Source organism: Hippopotamus amphibius, chromosome 2, assembly GCF_030028045.1.
Source record: "Hippopotamus amphibius kiboko isolate mHipAmp2 chromosome 2, mHipAmp2.hap2, whole genome shotgun sequence".
Classification (NCBI taxonomy): domain Eukaryota; kingdom Metazoa; phylum Chordata; class Mammalia; order Artiodactyla; family Hippopotamidae; genus Hippopotamus; species Hippopotamus amphibius.
In genome coordinates, this window is record NC_080187.1 from 199,900,819 (window position 1) to 199,910,416 (window position 9,598).

Sequence of the window (9,598 nt, forward strand, 5' to 3'; positions counted from 1 at the left end):
CACAGAGATGAGAGGAAAGACAAATGAATTCACTTATCAGATCCTTTCTTTCAGATAGCATGAATGCAACAGATTTCTTTGAAAGCAGAAGTATTGTTTCCCAAGAGTGCCAAGTGTCCCTTTTCTTGCTTCTCTTTGTGTTCCAGTTGATGGTTTTTAAGGTCACAAATTAACATGGTAGGTATTCTTAACAGTTCTAACTATTAACTGAGGAATATTTTGCAACATTAAACAATTTATTATACTCTAAAATTTGTATATATGTAGGTCTAGACATAACATATATTAAGTGTGATATTGCTGCTTTATCTTGGCAACTAAATGGACATTAAACTCTAGAATTTCTAATAGTTTTATTTTTATAAAAATGTATGAGATATAATTATACATTTTAAAACAATTTTATTAAGTTTGATACATTAATTTTAATTTCTATTTTGGCTTTTAACTTTAAACATTTAAAATATTTTAGAAAAAATGTTTTTTGAAAATATAAGAAATACTTTAATGTCTATTTTCATTTAACATTTCTGATGAAATATATTCAAATGTGTACACTTCAAATTCTTTTTAAAAGAAACTTTTAAATTATTACTGTCAAAATCATCAAATTATGTGAAAATCTTGGTTATAACAATATAGTGATTTTGAAGAAATAAAGGAAAAGGTGCATTTTTCTGGAATAAGTCATGTATGTCTTTATTTTATTACCTACCCAAACACTGCTGGCACATCAACAGAACACTAAGACGTACCCAACAATAATGAAATTCAGTAGTCTTGATATTTTTCTGACTTTCAGTCAAATAAAAAGCATAGCTTTACATACTTAAACATTTTGCCATCATAAAGATCTATCAGTTAAAGCAGAAGAGAACATCATATTTAAGAATTTGGGACTTACCTGGTAGCGCAGTGGATAAGACTCTGCAATCCCAGTGCAGGGGGCCTGAGTTTGATCCCTGGTCAGGGAACTATATCCCACATACATGCCACGACTAAGAGTTCGCATGCCACAGCTAAGGAGCCCACGTGCCACAACTAAGACCCAGCACAACAAATAAATATATTTTTAAAATTGTAAAATATTTAAATGTACGGTGATCTTCATTTGTCTTCTTTGTCTAGACCCCACAGATATTAGGGGTGGGCCCAGATACAAGGAGCTGCTTTTCTCTCTGCGCTTAAGAGATCACTGTTTCTTTTTGTTCTGGTTCTATGGGACTTTCCAGAGACACTTGGTTAGACATTTGGTTTGCACTGCTTTTTTGTTGTTGATTGTGCTGTGAGAATCCTCCTGCATATTTTTAAAGTTTTCTCTGAAAAGGTATGTAAAGTATTTCCAGAAACACTGCTTTAATTTGAGCTGAGTACATTAATTGGCTCTTTATTGTAAATTGGTTTTCATGTATTGTTGACAGGTTGAGTCAATGTTGTTGGGGTTTTATCTATCATGTAATAATTTTTTGTTTGGTTACCTTATTTCAGTATGGAAAAGGCACTGGATCTGGATTCAGGAAACCCAAATTCTAGTCCTGATTATTCCGTTATTCACTGTGTTGAGCCACTGAAATGTCCCCTATTCCTCCAATAGACAATGTCCATGCTAATGTGACTGTATCCTCATGAAAAGTGCCAAAGTTTGAATTAGGAGATCTGCATTTTTTTTTTTTTTGACTACAAAAGGAAAACAATTCCAATTTTTGATCTGTGTTACAAAGCTATTCTCAAAACTGTAAAATAAAAAATTAGGGCATGTTTGAGCTAAACAAGTTGTGGTTTAAGTAAAATGTGATCATTACATCTTCATAATCCAACAAAAACAAGCACAGCACTCTTAGGAACTGAGGACTATAAAAGTACATAAACCATTGTCTCGCAACAAGGAGCTCTGTGTTCAGGCCAGCAGGGAGCATAGTTGTGGCATCATGCTGAACAGGTCTGCAGTGCTATAGAGATCAGAAGAGAAAGTGGTTATGTCTCCATGGGAATCAGAAGGATGGCATTTGTGCTGTACTTACATGATAGGAGGGCACGTTGGCAAGACTAGCATGGTGGCAGGAAGAATGGAGTAAATTGTGGGGAAAAAAAGTGTAACATACTTGTAAAGGAATGCCTAGGACATAGCCTAGATGATCAGCTAGGCAGCTGATTTAGTAGAATGGGGAGCTAGAGTAAATCATCTCTCTATCTCACCTTTTTACTGTGGGATATTATATGTGTTAGGTTGTAGCAAGTCCTGGAGAAATGGTATGTGTAAGTTATTGCTATTCAGCATTGTAAATAGCCAGGCAAAAGCAGGAAAAAGGTTCAAAAGGTCCATGCATGAATCAAAGGACTCCCAGGTATGAGAGAAATTCCTAGGGCCATTGGAGGAGGGGACAAGATGATGAAAAAGAAAGGGTTGTGATGCAGCAGCTTCCCACTAGCTATCTATTTTACATTTGGTAGTGTATATATGTCAATGCTACACTCTCACAGGGAGATCAACTCGATGATGGATGATGACTTAGAGGGCTGGGATAGGGAGGGTGGGAAGGAGTCGCTGGAGGGAAGGGATATGGGGATATATGTAAAAATACAGCTGATTCACTTTGTTGTACAGCAAAAACTGGCACAGCAGTGTTTTGTTTTGTTTTTTATTATATTCCAATAAAGAGCTTAAGGAAAAAAAAGAAAAAAAGAAAAAAGAAAGGGTTGTGAGATGCCTGAAGGTCTGCTAAGAATGAGGTAAGATCTCACTCTCACTCCACTGGCTACAACGCCTTACAAGGCACAGACTGGTCTTTCTGTTATCCCTTTCTTCTCCAAGTTCTGTATCTTCTATTTCACTATCATTCCCCTGTCCTGCCCCGTCTCTCCACCTCTAGTGCTACTGCTTTGGTCCTGGTCCTCCCGCCCTCTTGAATAGCATCTGTAGCTGTGCACGATGACAGTGAATTCCAGTTAAAGTTAAGTGATACCAGATGAGTTCCTGTGGTATATGGGAAGCAGGACTTCTTCAAGCTACTAGTTGGAAAAGAACAATTCTGGATTATTGTAATAGTTTTGTCTTTACTGCTTCTCATCTAGTATGATCCTTTACACTACACAGAGTGGCCTTTCAACATCTTAAACACGATCAAACTACTCTTCTCCATAGTGACTTCCCATTGCCTTCAGGATGGAGCCCAAACTCCTTGATCAGAGCTGTGACTTTGGAGGGTTAACCATATAACCACATGTTAGAGAAGAGAAAATGTAGGCGAAGACCATTTTTCAAGCCCAACAAGGGAACTGGCGGTCATCTAGTCCAGGCTTTCCTAAACTCTCCTCATCACTAGTAAACATAGGAGATTTCTAGGTTCTCTCAGGCCTGCTGGATCATTTCCCAGAGTCTGTGTGATTAACAACTTGAGCTGTCCCAGAGCATTCCCTTGTTCAGGTCATTTGGGGACCTGATGAAGAAACTTAAGTCCAAAGAGACATGTCGGTTGCAGAAGTCCACAAAGTGTGGGCCAGGATGAGAATGGAAGGACCGGAAAGGAAGGTAGCTGTGAATGGGACTGCAGACCTCATGGCAATCTCAGCAAGGTGTCCCTGCTAGAGCTGACATAAGGACCACCTGGGGGCTCTGGGAGTAGGTGATGCAGGCAGGGAGGGCCTCCCTCCCACCCTCGTCAGCCCTGTGGGCACAACCGCCAGGATGGAGGAGGCAGTGGAAGGGTGAGAAAGGGTGAAAAATCCTGGGCTGGCTTCCTGCTGAGGAACCTGGCAGAACATGGTGTACTTTTGCCCGAAGCCTCTGGTCCTCCAGAAACAGCTGAAGATGAGCAAGATTTGCTTGAGGGCAAAATCGTGAGCAAAGCAGAATTTGCTGTTGGTGTTCACAGTCTTCCCTTTCTGCTCTCTTTCCCTCCTTGCTGGTGTCTTCACCCCTTCATTCCCCCCAGCGTGTCCTTGTTCTCAACTCTTTCTTCCCTAGATGCATAGGAATGGCTTTGTTGCCTTCATCCACACTTTGACTGAGGCAGTGTTTGGCCTGGACCAGCTTTCTCTACTTTCTACTTTCTCTACTTTCTACTCAGATTTCTATCTCCCCTTCCTCTCCCCCACCATCCCCCACCCTCGTTCATAAATCTAAGGCTTAAAAAGTAAAGTATTTCATTACCAGGCAACTTTGAACAACCTTGTGGCTTTTTCTCCTTATAAGCCCCTGATTCTTTCTCTTCCCTCAAACACTCCTTTGGGGTTTCCCAAATCTGTGTCTTCCGAGCTGGGATTTTTAAGATCCCACGAATAAACTATTTTGTTATTGAAAAAAAAGTAAAGTATTTCAGGCAATAATAGAAGTGGAGAAAATGTTTTCAATAGAAGGTCAAGGGAGCCACCTTGCCCTTGAAATGATAATTTTCCAAAGTTTGCCTTAAAGTTTTGTTCAGCCATTCAAGCCACACTTAACGAGTGAGGCCCTTGTGTTAAGCACTGAGATAAATATTTGGCATTCAGGAGAGAACAAGGGAAATGTGGGGGGGGGAAAGAACAGCAAAAAGTAAAGCACAAGTCTTGGTCCTTTTCTTCGAGCTGCTCATAGTCTGTTAAGGATAAAAATTCAACCAGATAATACTGTAAGACAGAGAGGCACACACCATGTACAGAAGTCTGGGGAAGAGAATAGTTAACCTTCTTTGGGTGGAACAAGAAGGCGTTACAGGGATACAGCTTGAATTTGAACTTGAAGCATGAGAAGGTTTTCACTAGGGAGTTAACAGGGAGAAGGAAGGACATTCCAAGCATAAGGGGTAGCATATACAAGGATTCAGAGGCATGGAAAAGTTTGTCACTGTCAAAGAAAAAAACTAAACAAAGTAGATCAGTATGGAAAGTGTAGAGTGAGTGGCAAGGAACACAGGGAAATGATGCTGGAAAGCTAAGTTGGAGGCGAAGGGTCAGGTTAAGCCATGTGGCAGACTGCATTTCACAAAGGTGACCTCAAAATTATATTTCCCCTTCCACAGGATCTTACTTTGCTCCATCCAGAGGCGGTGTCTCTCTTCCCTCTCTGTGAACCTGGGCTGCCTCTATAACGTCCTGACCAATAGGACGTGGCAGGAGTGATGCTGCATGACTCCCAAGGCTGGGTCATAACAGACAATACAGCTTCTGCCCAGTGTGCTTCCTCTTCTCCCTCCTGCTCCCCCTCTCCACCTGCCTCCCTCCCTCTCTCTCTGGACCCTTGCCTCTAGAAGTCAGCAGGCTGTGAGGAAGGCCGGGTCAGAAGGAAAGGCTTGCTGTCGATGTTCTGGCCCCTGGCCCCCGCCAGGCCCCAGTCAGCATCAGCAATCAGACGTGGGATGAACAGGCCTTCAGATGATTTTAGCCAGGGAGCCTCTCTGCAGGGTCCTGGATACCGCAGAACAGTAACAAACCACTCCTGTTGTACCTGCCCCAATTTCTACCCACGGTAAAAATGAGAGACAATAAGTGATTTTTGTCGTTTTAAGCCGCTAGGTTTTGGAGTAATCTTTTATACAGCAGTAGATAACGGTTACAGTTATGCAAAGGAGTGCACTCTATCTTAAAAACACCAGGGAACCAGTGAAGGTGTTTTCATCAGGGAAGTGGTGTAAGAATTTCGAATTAGAAAGACAGCCCTGGTGTCGATATGGAAATAGGATAGTGGGGGAAGGGTGGCTAAGAGGCTGGGAAAACCAGGCTATGCCAGTTATCCAGGCCAGTGGGAATCATAGAGCAGGAAAGTATCTGTGATTTCTTAGGAAAACTTTAAATTTTATTTTGGTTTAGGAGCTCTCTTACTTTTACGTACCTGAAAGGTGACAGGCAGCAAGAACAGAAAAATTCTTTTTTTTTTTAAGATTTATTTTATTATTTATTTATTTTTGGCTGTGTTGGGTCTTTGTTGCCACGTGCAGGCTTTCTCTAGTTGCAGCAAGCAGGGCCTACTCTTTGTTGCAGTGTGGGCTTCTCATTTTGGTGGCTTCTCTTGTTGCGGAACACTGGCTCTAGGCTCTCAGGCTTCAGTAGTTGTAGCACATGGGCTCAATAGTTGTGGCTCAAGGGCTCTAGAGCGCAGGCTCAGTAGTTGTAGCCCACAGGCTTAGTTGCTCCACGGCATGTGGGATCTTCCCAGCCCAGGGATCAAACCCGTGTCCCTTGCATTGGCAGGTGGATTCTTAACTAGTGTGCCACCAGGGAAGCCCAGAACAGCAAAATTCTTGAGCTGATTCTTTCCCACCCTCCCCTACTGCAACCTTTTCCTCTGCTCCCTTATATCCAGATCTTGGACTTTTAGAGTCATTTTTCATGGTGCCCTTATCCTTTCCTATTGATGTCCACTAGCTAACGGTACACTCCTCCTAGTTGGAGTCTACTCCTTGCCATCTCTCCAAGTATGAAGGTCATGGTGCCGGTCTTATAACCGAGAGTTTCTGTAGCCTCTGGCTCATCAGCATCTGGGGTCTTATAGCGGGTGTGGGAGGAGATGTTTGAGGGAAAGAGGATCTCAACTGCTGGGGAGGTAGACCCTGGCCTTTTTAACGTAGGTGAGTGAAATGGTGATAATTACGAGACTTATATGACTTATACTATTTCATACTATTTTGACACCCAAGATGACTGTAAATACTGAAGGAGTGATAACACATTGATTAATACAGTTGGTTTGTTTGTATAGTGTTAAGTGCATAGTATTATTTACCACTTAGAGCAAGACTCATTAACTATTACCCATTGTCTAGCATATGTACTAGAATGTAAAAGTCTAAAAGATATTTAGGAAAGCAATGTAGGCCAAAAATAAAGTGAACTAAAACTCTTCCTTCACTTCATCTGTGCTTCATTCTCTCTGCTAAATATTGGGCTCATCTCTAGATTTATCTAGGAGGAGTTGGCAATAATATCTTACATGTACTGTCATGCATTTTAATTCACCTTGGTAAGTTTTTGACTCAGCTTTTTCACAATTACTTTATTGAGCAATTTCTTTCTATCAGGATCTTTTGTATTCATTACCTTACTCAGTCCTTACATAAATCCACCGGGTAGTATTTTACCTCTGTTTTACACTTAGGAAAACTTCTCTGAATTGACATGCTGAAGGTTAAAGAGCTCACAGGGATAAAGTGGGCCTTGCAGCTAGGTATTTTGACAGGCTCAAGGTTAAATAGTTCACAGTGATAAAGCAGGGCCTTGAGGGTAGGCATTTTGATGCTGAAATTCAGAGTTCTTTTCACTGTGGGCCAGAAAGTATGGAGGACTCAGGCCATATCTTTACAACAGTAGTAACTGAAGGCAAACTGCATTTGTCAGTTATACCATATAATTTGTTTTTAACCACACAGTGACAAACTGACAGATGATACTCACAAGGGTGGGTGGATACTCTGATCTTAGCTGCCAAGCCTTTTCATATGTAGAAGTTTTTACTAGCTGTGTGTGAACATTTGCCCCAGCATCTCAATCATTCTCTATCACACTGTCAGAATCTGGCAGGAAGTCGTGGTGCTTAAAAAAAAATCTCAGATTCTGTCTAGAAAAACGGTACTGATGAACCTAGTGGCAGGGCAGGAACAGAGACGCAGACGTAGAGAACGGACTTGAGGACACTGGTTGGGGGGGAGGGGAGGGAAGCAGGGATGTAGTGAGAGAGTAGCATTGACATATACACACTACCAAATGTAAAATAGACAGCTAGTGGGAAGCTGCTACAAAGCACAGGGAGATCAGCTTGATGCTTTGTGAAGACCTAAAGGGGTGGGATAGGGAGGGTGGGAGGGAGGCTCAAGAGGGAGGGGATATGGGGATATATGTATACATATAGCTGATTCACTTTGGTGTACAGCAGAAACTAACACAACATTCTAAAGCAATTATATTCCAATAAAGATAAAAAAAAACTCAGATTCTGGAGCCAACTATTTGGATTCAGATCGTAACTCGGCCTCATGTGAGTTCTGTGACCTTGATCAATTATTTAACCTCCCTGAGCCTTTGAGATATATGTAATAACAATATCTATCTTGTGAGTTTATCATTAGGATTAAGTGAGTTAATAAAAATAAAGTACTTAAAACATAGCCTGGAACATACTAACTGCTATGTAAGCAGTAGACATCATTATCACCACAATTCCAGGAACATAAAGGCAATTGATAAATAATTATGAAATCAGTATGGCAGTTTAACAACACACATTTGTGTGTATATGTGTACAGCTGTTTGTTTTTTTTTCTAACAGTCTAATTTCCCAACCAGGATTTAAGGGTTCACATTGTCTGGTACTTGAAAAATCTCTTTCTCTCTTTGATCATATTAAAGTAAACAAAATAAGTGATGTCTTATATTAGTTTGCTATCACAGACTGAGGGTCTTACACAACGGAAATTTATTTACTTATTTTTCTCATAGTTCAGCGGTTAGAAGTTCAAGATCAAGGTGTCAGTTTTAATTTAATCACCTCCTTTAAAGGCCTTATCTCCAAACATTGGTTACATTCTGAGGGAGGTGGCTTAGGTTCAAAATTTTAATTTGTGGGGGACACAATTCAGCCCTTAATGTGACTATTTAGATTATATTGACATGTCTACTGGGTAGGAGCTGTGGTCCCTAATTAGAGTTATGTAAATCCTCACAATTTCCCAAGGATATTGTCCTGGGTAGTAGGGGACATATATAGACACTTGGTTGAAATATGGTAGCTTGTAAAATCCTCTTGGGCTTTCAGCTGGATTGCTGAGTTCTAGGTGAAGGTATGTGAGAATGAAAGCCCCCTGAAGGCCCCATGTGCAACCAGTCATCAACTTACCAGGAGCTACAATGCATATATGCAACACAGAATATTTGCAATACAGAACCCCAGGGGACCCAGAAAGTGGATCTGCTGGAAAATGCCAACATTGATGAGAACATTTTCTTTGGGTTAACTTCCAAATTTCTTATAAACTTGAAAATAAAGTTAAAACTTGAAAAGAACTATAACTTGGTCTTTTCCAGGGAGTCAATAAAGGACCTGAACAGAAAGAAAAGAAGGGAGGAGATCGGCCAGCAAGATGGCAGAGTAGAAGGGATGTATGCAAAAACACCAAAGCTACAACTAACTACTGAAGAACCATCGTCCAATAAAAACCCAAACAAACAAAAAAACCGCACAAACAAACAAAAACAAAAAAAAGCTGGAACCTACCAAAAAAGATACTCTACACCCAAAGACAAGGAAGAAGCCACAATGAGACAGTAGGAGGGCTACAATCTCCATAAAATCCCATACCCACCACATAGGTAACCCACAAACTGGAAAATAATTAACCACAGAAGTTCTCCCACAGGAGTGAAAGTCCTGAGCCCCATGTCAGTCTTCCAAGCCTGAGGGTCTGGCACTGGGAAGTGGAGCCCCCAGAGACTCTGGCTTTGAAGGCCAACAGGATTTGATCATAGGAATTCCACATGACTGGGGGAAACAGAAACTCCACTCTTGGAGGGTGCACACCAGGACCCAGGGGGAAAAGCAGTGACCTCATAAGAGAATGGATCAGACCTACGTGCCAGTATTGGAGGGTCTCCTGTGGAGGTGGGGGGGAGGGGTGGCTGTGGCTCACTGTGG